General features: G+C 42.9%; 1 long non-coding RNA gene across 1 annotated transcript; it reads right to left on the reverse strand.

Moving 5' to 3' along the window:
- Positions 1 to 10,337: 10,337 nt before the first annotated feature.
- Positions 10,338 to 13,350, reverse strand: LOC135323216 (uncharacterized). The gene is made up of 3 exons (XR_010384475.1): positions 13,137 to 13,350; positions 12,695 to 12,893; positions 10,338 to 10,908 (listed from the first exon to the last, which is right to left on the reverse strand). It is a non-coding gene; the product is annotated as an uncharacterized LOC135323216 (long non-coding RNA).
- Between the last annotated feature and the right edge of the window lie 3,787 nt (positions 13,351 to 17,137).

Here is a 17,137-nt window from a genome sequence, read left to right on the forward strand (position 1 = left end):
TGGGCATTCAAAGCCCTTGCCCACCTGTCCTGCCTCCTCCCATCTCGTCCCACTGCACCCCATCCTCATCTCTGGTCTCTCCACTTTGGGCTGGAGCCCTATCTTTCCCATACTTGCTTGCATTCCTTGATCCTGGAAAATTCTGTCCAGGCTTCTCATCCCTCGCTAGAGCCAGTTTTTCAGAGAAGTCTTTCCTGGCAATTCCACTCCCCTCCCCACTACCCCCCACTAGAGCTGACCAGCTTTCCCCTCTGCTGCTGTCACGCTGTGTGCACCTCTGTTATGGCACACTGAGTACTGCCGCACAGACATCTGTTTGTATGTCTGGATCCCCCGCTAAGGTGAGCTCCTCCTAGACAGGGACTGCGTTCCCAGCACCACCTACTCACTTTTGTTTCCCCTGTATTCAGCACAGTATGAGGGCTTTTGGGTGTCAGGAGTGTTTGCTGAAACCCACTGAACTGAAAGATCCCTTATAAATAAGTCCTTCCCTTGGGGGAGTCAAAGGCAAACAGATAACTCCCAGGCAGTGTAAATCCTAAGGGAAAAGTAAAATGAACTCTAGTACCACCATGGGACAGAGTAGTATATATAAGCTGGTAAAATAAATGAAGTCGGTCGAAATATGTCTGCAATGCTTAGTTTCTTGTTTGTTTTTTTATTGAGGAGTACATTCACGTGGTTCAATGTTCAAAGGGCACATAGTGGGGTTCACTCGTGGTATCTCCATGCCTCTTGTCCCCAAGTCACCCAGTTCCTCTGCCCCCAGCAGTCACTGGGGGCCTGATGACTTTCTCCTTACTTCAAAGGTCTTCAGAAGAACTTCACTGGAGAAGCCGAACTTAGGGAAATGTGCCTGAGAAATCTCACTTATACCTGGACCTCATTTAGATGATGAAATTCTGGACTTCAAGCTGATTCTATAGTGGAATTAGACCTTGGAGTGCCTCAAGAGGGGATGAGTGCATTTTGCATGTGGGAGGAATATCAATGGTTGCAGGCCAGAGGCCATGCAGTGGTAGCCCGCCTTCAGAATGGGCCCCAGTGAGCCACACCTCATGATATTCATGCCCTTGCATAGTCTCCTCCCAAAATATATCAGGATTGGTCTTTGTAACCAATAGAATATGGCAGAAGTGATGCTGTATGACTTCTGAAGCTAGGTCCTGAAAGTCTTAGAGTTTTCGGGGAATGAATGTACAATCTGGAATTGGATGTTACAACAGTAAGTTTTGTCTACACTATTAGGTGAACTTAGAGTCACTAAGAAATTCTCTAGTGAAATAATTGTGGGTGGAAGACCTCAACATCTGGTGTTCAGCAGCCTCTGTAGACACTCCCTTCCTTAAGAGAGTGGAGTTTTTGGGAAGTGTGTAAGAGGTGCTTGAAACTGATCATCCTCCACTGTTCCTTCTGCTGAGATAGGATTCCACTGTCCAGCTGAAGGACATTAGGTTGTTTTATTTGGGGGATTATGGAGCAAACTTCTATAAAGATTTGCACATAGGCTGCTGTGTGAACATAAGTATGTTGATTTCTCTTGGGTAAACACCTGGGAGTGAGATGGCTGGACCTGGATCTCATACGGCAAGTGTGTAAGAAACTTCCAGCTTTCCATCATGGTTGTACCATTTTGCATTCCCACCAGTGGGGAAATAACTGAAGGACCCCCCCCCCTCAATGAGAACAGAGGCTATGTATTCAGAGCTTACTCTATCAAGGGAGTCAGCCACCATCACATACACTTGGCAGAGACTCAAAGGCAGGTGGGTAGTTGGTAACTTTACGGTGGAAAAGGGGCATTGGCATGGGACGACTGCAGGCGAGCTAACTCGAAGCGGGGCCTCCAGTGCGATTGGTTAATGGAGCACGTATGTCTTTCTCTGGTTGGTCCTAAATTGGAAGCACGGGCAAAATTAGAGAAGCTGGCAGTTATTGACCAAGTTCTGACTGTTTGGGGCCAACTACTGCAGAGTTGTGGTTTGACTTTGTGGACTGGTTGCTGCAGAAGTTGTAGGTCAGAGTTTTATTTCTTTATACAAGTCTGGTCATTTTCCCTTTGTAGATTCCGTCTCTCATTAGCAATGGAGGAGAGTTCCAGTTGCTGTGCATCCTCACCAGCACAGCTTAGGGGAGATGGGGGTTTCTTGAGGCTACAGGGCATCCTGATAGTTGTATAGATGTATGCCATTGTGGCTTGAATTTACATTTCGCTAATGACTAATTCTAACGAGCATCTCTGCATGTCCTTATTTGGTACTTGTATATCTTTCTTGGGAAACATCTGTTCAAATTTTCCCCAATTTTTGCGTTGCTTGTATTCTCGTTGTTTTGAGCATTATATATTCTAGATAAGTCCTTTATGAAATATGTGATTTGCAATTATTTTCTTCTAACAAGTGAGGTCTCAGGATGTAAGAGTGTCTTTTCATCTCTTGACAGTGTCTTCAACAGAGCAGATGTTGTTCATTACAACGAGGTATCCTTTACCAATGTCTTTGTTTTGCGGATTATGTTTGCCTGTGCCTAACAAAAAGCTCATAAAGTTTTTCTCCTATGTTTCCTTCTAGAAGTTGTACTTCTTCACATTTTGCGTTTAGGTTTGTGATGCATTCCACGTAATTTTTGTATGAAGTGTAAGGAGAGGGTCAAGGTTGGTGTTTTTGTCTTGCCTGTGGACATATGCACATGGGAGTAGTTTTCCCACACTTCTTCTTGAAAAGACTGTCTCTTTCCTCAATTGAATCGCCCTTGCATCTTTGCCAAAAATCAGCTAACCATAGTTGTGTCTACTTTTGGTCAACCTATTTTCTTCTACCATCTATGTGTGTAACATTTAGCCGATACCACACTGACTTGATTATTGCAGCTTTCTAGGAAGTCTTGAAATCAGGTAGCATGAGTCTTAAACCTTTGTTCTTCTTTTCCAAACCTGTTTTAGCTGGCCTGTTTCCTCTGCCTTCGCTACCACACATTTTAGAGTCAGCTTATTGATACTGACAAACATTGTTAACAAAGATTTCTGCTGGATTTTTGATTAGGATTACATGAATCCATAGATATACTGAGGATAATTGATATTTACCATTATTGAATCGTCCAACCCATGCACAAGGTCTATCTCTCCGTTTATTTGTTCTGCTTTGACTTCTTCCATTATGATTTCATAGCTTGCAGCATAGAGAGGTACATGTTTTGTTAGATTTACACCTGAGTATTTCTTTTTCTGGTGTGGTTGCAAATGGTTCTTACTTCACATTCCAATTGTTCATCACTACTATATAGCAATACAACTGACTTCTGTATACTGATCATGCATCCTGCAGTGTTTAGTGTGATGTTAACTGTAGGCTTTTCAACTTCATCAGGTTGAGGAAATTCCCTTCTGTTCTTATTTTGCAGATAGCTATCATGAAATGAAATTGTCACCTGCTTTCTCATGCATCGAGATGATCTTACGAATTTTTTTTTCTTTGCTCTGTTAAGACAGTAAATTGCATTGACTGATTTTCAACAGCATAAACCAGCCTCGCATTCCCAGGATGAACTCCACTTGGACGTGACCGTCTAATTTGTTTCCTGTACTGCTGAATTTGATTTGATAATAGTTTGTTGTAGATTTTCCCCTACCGGGATATTGATTTGCTGTTTTTCTTTCTTGTAATGTCTTGGAAACTGAAGTTAGTCATTAATTAGATCCATTAAAGTTTTTTTTTTTAGTAATCTAGATCCATTAAACTTATAAATTTTAAAAGAATACTAATAGGGAAATGGGTAAAATCCAAATGAATTCTGGAGTGTAGTTGATACTAATGCACAAAGGGTGGTTTCTTAGTGCAAATGGACCACAGTAAAGGAGGATGATGACATGGGAGAAAGAAACTGGGTGAGGGAAGTGGGAAAACTCTCACCGCTGTCTTTGCAGATTCTCTGTAAAGCGGACATGATTCCACAACAAAAAGTTTATTAAGAAATCCTATTAGCGGGGGGGAGGGTATAGCTCAATGGTAGAGTGGGTGCCTAGCACGCACAAGGTCCTGGGTTCAATCCCCAGCACCTCTGTTAAAATAAATAAAACCGAATTACCTCCCCCCTCAAAAGAGAAAACCTATTAGCAACATGGAAAATGCTTACAATGCAATATTAAATGAAAAAGATGACAAAAATATTTTGCGGGGAAAAGGGAAGATGAAGGAAGGAGAAAAGGAAGTGAACACTGGCTGCCCTGCAGTGCATTTAGTCGTTATGTCTCCTTAGTCTCTGTGACAGGTTCTCGCTGGTTCCGTACTTTTCATGACCTTGACAGTTTGGTGCAGTACTGGTCAAGTGTTTTGTAGAGTGTCCCTCAGACTGGGTTTGTCTGATGCTTTTCTTATAGTTAGAACGGGGTTGTGTGTTTCTGGAAAGAATGTCACAGAGGTGTTGTACCCTTCCCATCCCATTGTATGGGGCAGGGGGGTGGTGCCTGAGATCCAAGTGACATTCCTGGTGATGTGAACCTCGGTCACTTGGTGAAGGCCGTGTTGGCCAGGCTTCTCCACGTACAGTGGAGTTACTGTTTGTCCCTTTCCTACCTCTGTTCTTTGGGAGTGAGTTCACTGAGTGCAGTCCACACTCAAAACAGGTGAAGGGAACTGCTCCTCTGCCTGGAGGGGCTGCTATCTTCATAAATTCCTTGGAATTCTGTAAGGAACATTGATTTCTTGTCCCCATTTATTGATCGATGGAATCGTTTGTTTAGATCAGTCTGTATACTTGTGTTATACTTTGGGTTGTAGTCCAATACTACAGTGTTTGTTTTGTTGCTCAGACTGTTCTGGTTTTGGCCACTGGTAGCCCCTTCAGCTTGGCCCCTGTGTCCCCGTGACATGCTCCATCCTTTTGTTTCTCCAGCACTGCCTTACTTCTGGCAGTAGGAGATGCGCCCGGCTCCTCCTGTACTTCCCAGCCCTTGAGTCAGCCATTTCCTGCAAGAGCCCTGGTTTCTCTGCTTTGAGGATAGTATTTAGAAACCAAGATCTGGGTGTTGGGAAGAGCCATGTGGTTTTTATAGCCATCGTTTGCATTTGTTGATTCCATTTAGTAGATTTCAATGATTAATTCAGCCACTCTGAGTATTACATTTGGTGGCAGTGATTTTTAGTGTTTTAAAAAAAATCCATTTTGCAAACCTTCCCTTCTATAAAACTCTTTCTGGAGAGTGGGTATCTGGGAGAAGGATGAATGGGGAAAAGGTCATGGATATTTTTTACGTTTCTAGATATTGAACAGCAAATTGTTCTCCGTCATATTGGATCATAATACTGTCTCCAAGATGTTATAAATATACTAGTTTCACTTCAGTTTTCTAGAATACATAGAAAGGTACAGAATGAAAACCCTTTTTCTTCCTGTCCCCATCTTTCCAATTCCCGTGCACGTCTTTTTTTGGAGATCATGGTATTCTCTCCTCATGATTCCTTTTTAGAGTTTGCCCTGAACAGGCCAGCAAAATGAGTGCACGTGAAGAGAGCGTACTAGGAGAGGGTAATAACTGCATGGTAGAGCGCATGCTCAGCATACACAAGGTCCTGGGTTCAATCCCCAGTATCTTTCCTAAAAAATAATAATAATAAAAAACATAAAGAGGGCATACTAAACACACTGTTCTTAATCTTGCCTTTTTACTTTGTATTTTGGAAATCTTTCTATATCAGCACAGAGAACTTCCTCGCTCTTTTTAAAGCTGCAAAGTATCCCACTGAATGATTTTACACTACTGTATGTAGCCAGTCGACTGCTGAAGGATATTTAGATTTTTTTCCCAAACTTTTACTAAAGTGAACAATGAGGAGATGATTAACCTTCTGCTCCCCTTATTTTGCCTGTGTGCAAGTTGATCTGAGTAATGAATTCTCAGACACATGACTGCTGGTTCAAAGGGTTGATACATTTGTGACCTTACAAAATATTACCAAATTGCCCTTCACAGGGGTTCTGTCCAGGTCACATTCCCCCTAGCAATGTACGAGACTTATGACCCTATTATCCTATTACACACAAAAGCCTGTGTTATTAAACCTGTGGGTACATGTGTCTAAAGCACCTTAGGACAGTGAATGGAACATAGCAAGAGTGTTCCCTACTTGCATTACCGCTGTTGCGATTAGATTTTTACCAATCTGATGGAAGATGGTGCCTTGGTGTCTTCCCATTTGCTTTTTTGTTTGTTTTTGGTTTTTTCGGGTTCTTTTTTTTTCTGAAAAAACTATTTTTAATATTCTTTACCAGAGATGTTAATAGTACTGTGACAATAATACAGGTGATATAATATTAGGTCATGGCCAAATCTCTTACACAATATGCTTATAAAAATATTTTAAAAATCATATACAGGGGAGAAAATTAGAAAAAGAACAGAAAGGAAACACCGCATATTATTGGTGCTTGTGTATAGATGTATAACCGGGATAACTGGCATGGTTTAACGCTTTTATATTTCCTAAATATTTTTAATGAGAATATGGTACTTTTACAGTGGAAAAAGGAAATATTCTAAAGTAATGGTTTTAAAGTTTTAAGGCAGTAGAAATCGTTTTCAAATGAATTCTTATGCAGAACCACAAGCATAAAGACAACACTAAAATATTTTCTGGATGAATTCTGAATATTTAAACTAAAAATAGTTAGGAACATCAAAGACAATAAGATATTAAAGCATCTTCAATCTTATTACATAAAAATACAAAAAAGTGGATATTGTTACCGGTCATCACTGACCATGAAAGAAAAAATGTACACACGCAATATTAGTGTGTACATTTTAATCCAAGTTCTGATTTCTTAGTTTTGTTCTTCACTGGAGAAAGAGTCAGATTATAGGAAAAACTGGAAAGCTGGAAAGCTGACTTGAAACAGGAAAATAAATAGAAAGTTTCATCCTAGCTCAAGCTGAATAGGTAGTTTAGTTCTAAGCATCTCTGCACACAGCCTTCTTATCAGGAGAGGAGAGATGGGATATAAATGATACAATTCCAAGTGCTTGGACAGACCCCACCTTTCTGGATGGGGCACAGGAGGACAAAGGAATGTATGTCTTTTTCTTAAATGATGCTGACTCCCACCCACAAAGCTCTCCACAAAGAACGGCGGCCATGTTAAAATTCTTTTTCTCATTTGTGACAAAATGGAACATCAGACACTTGCTGAAGGTATAATTTTCAAGGGAAGGTTAGCCAGTCTTCTTAGAAGAAGAATTGAAATCATCCCATCAAAGCACTTTGGGAACTATGATGAAAATGGGGAAATAAGCCCTTCCTCTCGTGAATGAAGATTCAGTGTGACTGTGTCTAGTTCAAACGGTTGATACACTTGTGACCTTACAAATGAATAAACTGAAAATAGAAAATGTTTAATAGGGTCATTCTAAGTGAAGGAAGCCAGAAAGAGAAAGAAAAATACCATGTGAGATCGCTTATATGTTGAGTCTAAAAACAAACAAACAAACAAACAAAGCATAAATACAAAACAGAAATAGACTCACAGACATAGCATACAAACTTGTGGTTGCCAAGGGGGCAGCAAATGGGAAGAGAGAGTCTGGGATTTCAAAATTATAGAATAGATAAACAAGAGTATACTGTATAGCACAGGGAAATATATAGAAGATCTTATGGTAGCTCACAGAGAAAAAAATGTGATAATGAACATATATGTTCATGTATAACTGAAAAATTGTGCTCTACACTGGAATTTGACACAACATTGTAAAATGATTATAAGTGAATAAAAAATGTTAAAAAAAAAAGAAAAAAAAGAAAGTGTTTAGTAGGGAGTTTAATGGCTGTAAATATAAGAAAGATAAGTTACATAAAATTCACTGACTACCCAAATTAGAAGTTCATGGGACCAATTTATCCCTTTCCAGCCCGTCTCCCCTCTGATAACTGTAAGTTTGTTCTCTATGTCTGTGAGTCTGTTTCTATTTTGTAGATAAGTTCATTTGTGTCCTTTTTTAAAGATTGCACATACAGGTGATATTGTATGGCATTTTTCTTTCTCTTTCTGGCCATTTGCTTTTGTCTTTGGATGAGTGAGACTGAATCCCTTTTCATGTGTGTGTAACAGCCATTTGTGGTCCCCTTTTCTGGGCATGTCTTTTGCCATTTATCCGTTGGGTGGGTAATCTCTCTCTTTTTCTTGTTAATAGGAGTTCTTTCAATCTTAGGGAAATTAGCCCTTTGTGATCTGAAGGGCAAAGATTTATTTCCAGTTTGTCATGTGTCTTGCCAATCTTTGCTTGTAAGGGTTCTGGATTTTGAGTCAGCTGGGAAGGCTTTCATGATTTCCATTTTCACATTGAACTGTTTCACTTTTTTGAAATACGTCCCGGCAGATGGTATGAGGTTTGGAGTGTTTTAAATTTTTAATTAAATTCATAGCTGTAAATTCGTACCTTGGTGATGTTTTCCCTGCATTTATTTGGTTATTGGTGAGGGGGAACATGATTCGCTATATTTGTTTCTAATTTTATTTCATCCCAAGTGAGTGATCGGTACTTTTTTTTATGCACAAATCTTTGGGATCTTAAGACTTTTCTTACCAACCTGCAGTATTTCTTATATAAACAGACAATGTTTGTATATTTATTGCCAATACATTTCCCATCCTAGTTTTAAAAATATTTAGTATATTCCAGAAAGCTTTAGCTTTTCATACACTAAATGGTTACCTTTTACCTCTGCGCCTCACTGGGGACAGTTCAAACTGCCGTCTTCAAGTTCACTGACCTACACTCTCATCTCTGGTTATTTGCATCCAGTGAAATGTTTATTGTAGCTGTTGTATTTATCATCTCTAGATTTTCCATTTGATTATTTTTATCTCTTTCATTTCTCTCTTTATTATTTTATTATACTACTTGTAATAGCTGTTTTACAGCCTTTGTCTATCAATTGCATCATCTCTGGTATATCTGGCCTGTTTCTGTTGACTGGATTTTCTACTGCTTGTGAGTCACATTTCGTTGTTTTATTGCACTGCTAGTAATTTTTGACTGGATGCCAGATATTGTGACTTCTGTGTCCTTGAATGCTTCATTTTCTTAATATGCAAAGAGGAACTGATGCATATTAAATTTTTCACAGTTTATTCTGGCAAAAATCCATCCAAATCAAGTAACACCTAGTCTAGCAGACAGAAGGGAGCTCCGGGGAGCTGTACAAAATGAAAGACGTATATAGGCAGAAAGGAGCAGGGACAGGGGAGTTATACTAGGCGAAAAAGTGGGTCAGTTATTGCAAAGTTACTTTCCTTGAGGGGATGGCACGGGTCTTTCAGGCAGGTGACCCAACTCATGCTGATCACGTGATTCTAGACTGACTGCTTCAATTCCATTGCTGAGGGAGCCGAAACTGTAATAATGAAGTCTCAGCTTGGTGACATGGAACTTAGACTAAGCAGCTCCATTTTGGGTCTGTTGTCTTGTTTTTAACAGTTGTATCCCTTTAAAGAGTGTTGGAATTTATTCTGGCACATGGTTAATTTATTTGAGAATATAGAGCAGCCTGTACTCAAGGCTAACTTAGCCCCACTGCTGTCGGAGACTTGCCTGGGCTCCTTGCTAAATGCCCCATGTATTGAATTGAATGAGGTCTCCACGCGGGAGGCTGGGCACTTGAAGAATTTCCACCCTGTGTGAGTCCAGGGAACCTTAGACTCACAAATCCACGAGGAACAGTTCTCTTTCTGGCAGGTATTTGCCTAGCCTCATGGACCTTCACCCTTGGTCTGATTGGCGTTGAGCCCGCCCGTGTGAATTTCTCAAGCTCCTTCTCTGTGTGTATCCCTCCTTTCTGGTGTTCTGCCCCCTGATTCTGCCCAAGCCTCCGTGAGCTCTGATCTCTGCTTCCTCAATTCAGTGGAGCTCTTTTGAGATTCCCCTACCTGTGCTGCAGTCTAGACATTTCCTCTGGGCAGGAAGGCTGGGCAGTCATAGATGCCATCTCATTCGTTTCCCTTCACAGCTCTGCACTTACCTGTTTTCCAGTGTTTGAGAATTGTTTTTGCATAATTTCTGGGTTTATGTTTTTAATGTCAGGAGGGCACATCGTATAGTAGTTACCAAATCTTCAGCTTTATGTATATTATTTTCTTTATGATTGTTTTTAGCATAGAAATCTGAGAAAATAATTACCCTCCTCTCACAAATATAATAACCCCCCTTTGAATAAACCCTTCTTTTGAAGAAAGAAGAGGTGGGTTTAGTGGTGAGAATGGAGGAGGGAATTTAGGAGACACTGAAATAGGAACGATTCTAGGATTTGGTCATTACACATGGGGTGTGTGTGTAAAACCAACAAGGCATAAAAGAGCCAAAGTTATAATAAAAGTGGTAGTGCTTCAGTCTGAGAACAAAGCTTCAGTCACATGAGAAGATGGAGTCCTCGTCTTAATGTACTGTCATTTATTATTATTACTTTTACCAGTTGAGTAAAAAGATGAAGGCACGTAGCCAAGAAGACATGATAATACGAAAGAAGTAACACTGTGTAAACAAGGAGCTGTTACATAGAAAGCACTGAAAGGGGACTGAGAAATTCTGCAGTTTCATTCCTGTTTTACCACGTGCAGGCTGTGAAGCTGGTAGTCTATTTGAGCCTTAGTTTCTTCGTTTGTCACATGGGGAACATGTGTCACGCCTACTTCCTAGGTGAGGCTCAAATGAAATAACGCACGTGAGAGTGCTGTGTTGAACTTGCATCATCCAGAGGTGAGATATCACCGTATGATTGTTCTTATTATGGCTAGTAAGTATCAAGATGTGGGAGATGAGAGTAAAGCTGCAGTCAAAGCCAGACAGTTGTCGTCTTGGAGCGCTCCCTGTAGAGCTGTCAGTAAAGGTGGAAACAACAAGTAGGTGGGCAGCAACTGGAAGGGGACCACCATAAACAAAACTTAGAGGCAGAAACAAGCTCTCTTTTTATGTTTACCCCCCGGGACCATTTACCCTCCCCCTGCAAAGAGTAGCTAATCAACACGTTGAGGAAATGAGAGCAGAGTGTAACGGCTGGAGTGGGGAGATTTGTGCTGGGGAGAGGTGAGGACACTGGCTGAGAAGCTAAGAGGAATGGCTGGAAAGACAGATAGATGTGGGAGAGAAAAGTGCTTTTGGCGAGTGTGGGAGTGAGTGGTAATTATAAAGGTAATGGCAATTAATTGTCAAAATTCATGCCGAACAGAAGGGAAAGTCTTCCATTCTTTTTCATTTTGGAGAGGTAACTGATCCTAATAATTTGGGGTATGGCCTTTGACACTGTTTGTAATGCGTACAAAACATGGATACTATGAAATTCCATTCACACCGGGCAGCAGCTCCCTCCCTAAGCCTGGAATCTTTCTCTGCCTTCGGCTTCTTGGTCCCTGGGCTGGTTCCCCTTCTAACCCCCACGTGAGCTTTCTCGTTTTGCTTCCTCACTCCTAAGAGGAGGTGGGCCTCAAGGCTCAGTCCTTGGCTTTCTGTTCTTCCCACTAGCTTCTTTGCTCCTGAAGATCCCTTCCAAGCAGATGACTCCCCAGTCGCCCCTTCAACACCTGACTTATCTCACGAGTTCCAAGTCCGTGTCACCTACCACCTGCCGGACGTCTGTCCCTCGATCTCTTACCCTCCACCTCGCACTTGACCTTGTCTATGGTCAAAGTCAGCCATGTGTCTCAAAAGGGCTCCTGCTTTCAGCTTTCCTGGTTTTTGTCATTTATAGACCCTAAAATCATGTGCTCAAAACCCTGGCTTTGGTCTGATTGTTCCTCCTGCCGTATCCTTCTCCTCTATCCCATGTTTTCAGTTTCTATTTTCACCACCTACACCATGACAATCATCCTGCCACAAGCCTCTCCCTGCTGTAATCCACGTCCCCGTAGCTGCCATGTCATCCTGTATAAAGTATGATTTATGTCTTAATTTTCTCCTCCCTCTCAACATAGAACCCCTGACCTTCTTGCTTCCCTGCCACTGTCCCAGCGCCTCAGCCTGGCGATTATGCCTCTCGCAGTCCCACCCCAAACGATCTTTCCAGTCTCATCTCCATGACTTCTCTACACCTCCTTTCCATTCCAGCCCCAACAATTTTAATTATTATTCTCTTAAAACCCCTTGTACCTGTTGACTCCTGGATCTTTGCTCACGCCACTAACTCAGTCTGAAATTCTGATTGCATTTTCCTGAACTTGTCCAAGAACTTTTCTTCCTAGTTCAAAACCAAATCAAGCCCTGTCTCCTCCAAGGGGAATTTTCTGATCATCTCCACTGTCCGCGGTACTGTCCCTTCCACAGCCCGAGGACACTGGTTAATGACAGCCTAGACCGGTATTTCCCTATTATCTCTTCAGATGCACGTTTGGCCTCCCCGAGTTTCCCGTGCGCAGAGACGATGCTTCATTCCCCGGTTTACCCTCAGTGCCCGACACAGGGCCTGGGCATCGTAGATGCTCAGTAGCTTTCACGCGCAATGATTATGCTTAGGGATAGGATGGTTAGGTCGACGATGTGGAGAGAAAGAAGATAAAGTTTGGGGGATAAAGAAGAGGGCTATTACAGGAAGAGATGAGGAATAAAATTGTGGCCAAGGACGAAGGGAAGAGATTGAAAGAGAGGTGCGAATGGGTGTTTGGGAATGAAGGATTAGAGCATGAGATTGAGTAAAGATCACACGCCTACCTGTGTTTGGTGGGACCCAGGATGGAGGCCCCGTGCAGGTGTGGTCAGGAGGTGAGTGTGTGAGGGCCCAGATGGTCCTTAGGGGAGGTAGATTTGGTGGAGTTGGCCCTCTCAGCTCTGTATGGCAGGCAAACCATGAATGACTTCATTCAAGTCTTCAGGTTCTCAAAGAAGCAGCTGGTGGAAGGCCTGGTTGCCTCTTTCACAGAAAAAGAAGGATAAAGTTAAGAAAGTATTGTGTTTATTTATTAGATTCACTCAAAAAGTGTTTATTGAGCACCTATTATACTCCAGGTACCTAGAATACAGAGGTTTTGCCCTGAAGGAGCTCCTAGTCTGGCGAGGGAAACAAAAAGATTTAAAAATAAGTGTACCCGCATGTTACTCTGCAGATGAGTCCTGTACAGCGTGTGCAGCATAACGCAGGGAGGGGTTGGCTTACCTTGGGGAGACAGAAAAGACTTCTCGGGGGAGCAACGTAAACTGAGTCTTGAAATCTGAGTAGGCATCTGCCAGGCTGGTGGGAACAGGAGAGTCGGGGCGAGGGTTGGCATTCTGGGCACTTAGGCAGCCAGAGTCTCAGGGAGCTGGTGACATTTCAGGGGAATTCATGCGGTTGGGGCCAGGAGGAGGTAAGTGATGTGGTTGCAAAGGAAACAGCAGGCCCGCGAGAAGAGTTCTTCGCAGAGCTGGTGAGAGGTGATAAGGGCCAGCAACAAGGCAGGGTTAGCAGGAATGGAGGTGGGGGCGGGGGTGGGGGGGGTGAAGGCGATGCTGAGGAAGTGGAATCATCAAGACTGTGCAACTGCTGGTGAGAGAGACAGAGCGCAGGATCCAGTGTGACTCCCAGGTTCTCGCTGGGGCAGCTAGGTGTGCGATGAAGTCATTTACTGAGATGTAGGAGATACAAGGAGCAGAAGGATTGGGAAATAGGATCAACTTGGTTTTCGACGAATCAAGTTTGAGGTGCCCCTTGGGATTATACCAGAATACTTCGTGGCCCACTTAACCGTCCGCTGCGTTGCAAATGTAGGAGCTTTGATGTCTGGGAAAGGCCAAAGGAATCCTTGGCAGAGGAAGTACAAGCACGTGCAGCCCAGCGTCAATTTAAGTTACTGAACGTTTGCGATGGGCCAGACGGTGCAGCCCACGTGCCTCTCCAAGGGCGCGGAGACTCTACCTGCCTTGTTCACAGCTGCAGCCCGGTGCCCGGTGCAGTGACTGACGCACAGTGGGCGTGTCATTAATCTTTGTTGAATGAATGACAGAATGCATAGATGAACGTGTCTGGTAGCGGGAATGCAACAATGAACGTCTCCTGTCCCCCTCCCTTGGGAGCTTGCTGTCTGGCTGGGGAGACAAATGCAAGGCCAGAGTGTCCAGCAGCATCTTACAAGCCTGAATAGAAGTTGGATGTAAGGGCAACAAGGACTCGGGGGGAGAGGGAGTGACTTGCTCAGGCCTTGTGCTGAGTTTTAAAGTTTTCTAGGCAAGAGGAAGGAAAAGACATTCCAGGAAGAAGGAACAGGCCATATAGAGGCTTAGAGGGGTGCAAGTGTGGGGCCTGGTTCTCGGACTGACAGTTTAGTGCGGCCGCACCCCCCGTGGCAGTGTTCCTGCCTGCCACCCCCTTGTAAGGAAACACGCCCCATCCGCGGCCCTTGCTGAGGGGAAGCTATGGGTGACCTTGCTTTACACAAAATGAAACTGCTGTTCAGCCGCAGGGACCCCAAACAGACAAGTCGTTAGCTGTCTGGCAGCCGAGGAGGTAAACCTGAGTGGAACGACTGTTCAGACCAGAAGGGGCAGGGCCAGTCTCTACGATGTGTGTGTGTGAGTGTGAGCGCGTGTATGTGTGTGGAGGTGGTGGTGTGGAAAACACAGCGAATCAGGCGGTGAGCCACAGCAGCCAAGATGGAGAGGAGCCGGAGAGGCCAAGATGGCCAAAGGAAACAATTCCAAAAAAGCAGAAGCCACGTGGCCGAGAAAAGACTTGCTGAGCAGAGGGAGAGGCAGCTGTTTTCAGAGCGGGGAGCAGATGGAATCAGAAGTCAGCCTGTTCTATCAGGTCTGTACGTATTAAAGCCCATTACTAATGTCATATATAGTATTTGCTGTCAACCGTCAAGTATATTTAATAATTCATGAGGAAAGGATCTTTAAAACTTCTGTTGTTCTTCCTTTATTCCCAGCGGTTTAAGTTTCCTGCTCATCTCATTTCTCTTCTGTTTGAATAACTTCTTGTTACGGGTCTTCTGGAGCAGGTCTGCTGGTGATGGATTCTCTTAGTTTTCCTTCATCTGATAATGTCTTTATTTCATCATCATTCCTCCAGGGTACTTTTGCTGGATATAGAATTCTGAATTAACAGTTTTTATTCCCCCTCAGCACTTAAAAGAATATTATCCCGCTTTATTCTGGCCCCCATTATTTCTGATGAGAAGCCACAGTTTTTTGAATTATTGTTTCTCTACAGGAAATGTGGCTTTTCCCTGGCTGCTTTGAAGATTTTTTGCTTTGTGTTTAGTTTTCATTGGTTTGGTTGTGATGTGCCTGGGAGATGAGTCTTTGTTTTTTATCCTGTTGGTGACTTGCTGAGCTTTTTGAGTCTGTGAGTGTTTGTCTTTTACAAAATTTGAGAAGCTTTTAACCATTATTTCTTTTGTAAAAAGGTTTTTTTTTTCCTGTATCACACTCTCTTTCCTGTTCTTCTGTGGCTCTGATGACATGCGTGTTAGACCTTTTAGTTTTGTCCTACGTGTCCTTGAAGCTCTGTGCACTTTCTTCCAAGCCTTTTTCCTCTATGTTGTTCAAGTTGCATAGTTCCTATACTCAGATTCACTGAATCCTTCCTTTGTCAGTTCCATTCTGTGGTTGAGTTCATTCAGTGAATTTTTTAAAAAAAATGGTTACTCATTCAAATTTTTAGTTGTAAAATATTCATTGGGTTCTTCTTTGTATTTTCTGCTTATTCCACAAGATTTTCTATCTTGCCTTCTTCTCAACAGTGTTTGCCCTTACTTGTTGGAGTCTTTTATAATCACTCCTTTAACGTCTCTGTCAAATAATCCCAGCACCGGTCCCAGCACCTTCACTGAGGTGCCCACTGTCTCTCCTCATGTGAGCTGAGAGATTCCTGCTTCTTCATAATATGGGCAATTTTGGAGTATCACCTGGGTATGTTGAATATTACGGTATGAGCCTCAATCTTTTTGTAGGTCCCGTAGAGTATGCTGGTGTTTTTGTTTTCTCAGGCAACTGAGCTGGTTCGGTTCAGGTCACAAGCTCCAGTCAGCCCTCTGTGGCTGTGGTTTCAACGCCAGTTGTTTTCCAAGCCTTTGCAGTGCTATTGGGATCTGTCCCATGTGGGTGCCACCCAGTGGCCAGTCTGGAACTCGGGTGGTAGCCTGTCTCTTAATTCACTTCTCTGTCTGTTGACTTGTTCAGTTCTCTGAATCTGTTTGTCAACTGATCGTTGCTTGTGCAGTTCAGGAGTGATCCCAGGAGTCCATAAACAACATTTTGGGGTTCCTTTCCTAAGTTCTTCCCTGTCTGTGACATCTCCAGTGCTTTCTGATTCCCTTGATTTTCCCTTTGTGGTCTGCCAGGTAGAAAGTTGGGGCTTCATTTACCCTGCTCTGCTGTACACATGTTGCAATTGTGCCCTCAACTGGGTTCAAGCAGCAAGAGAAGAGAGAGGAAACTAATCCGTGGGGTTTTTTCCCTCCCATCCTCTTGGGGCCACACCTCTTCTGATTGGAGAGGAAAGTTCCCCCTTCTTCAGAGTTGTAAGTACCTGCAGGTCCCTGCTGCCACTGTTGTCATTTCCAGGGGAACCCTTCCCCACTCTCTAGGCCAGAACTGGGAGCTTCCCCTCAAGCTCCCTCTGTCCACGCTGATGTACACGTCCAGGTTTTGGGCTGCCTTGAAGTCAGCCTAGGGGCTACTGGAGGGAAAAAAAATGGTAAACTTCCTGCCAGTTTGCACTCTGGTGTGTCCCCCTAACCCGCATGTTGGTACCACTTTTCAGAGCCCTTAAAGGGCTGCTCCGTACGTTTAACCCAGAGCTTTATAGTTGCCTTCAGGGAGAGAGAGAGGACCCCGGACGCCGTTAAAAGAGTAGTAACTCTGCAAATTATAAAGTATGATCATTCTAATCTGGCAGTGTTTGTTTTGATTTCCTGACATGATACTATATTCTTGCATCTCAGATAAGTCTTATGGGGTTATTTTCCTTGTTTTTTGGAGCACGTTCTCAGACTTTTTTTTTAAAGCATAAGTTTAGAAGTAAATTTCCTCATTATTATTACTTTTTTAATTTCGAAAACACTTTTGAGTTTTGCTGGGTTGACATTTCTTGGTTCACCAATGCTTGCTTGCTTTCATTTTTTATAATATATATTTATGGAAGTATAGCCAGTTTACATATTGTGTCACTATCTG

This window comes from Camelus dromedarius, chromosome 16 (genome assembly GCF_036321535.1).
Source record: "Camelus dromedarius isolate mCamDro1 chromosome 16, mCamDro1.pat, whole genome shotgun sequence".
Lineage (NCBI taxonomy): Eukaryota > Metazoa > Chordata > Mammalia > Artiodactyla > Camelidae > Camelus > Camelus dromedarius.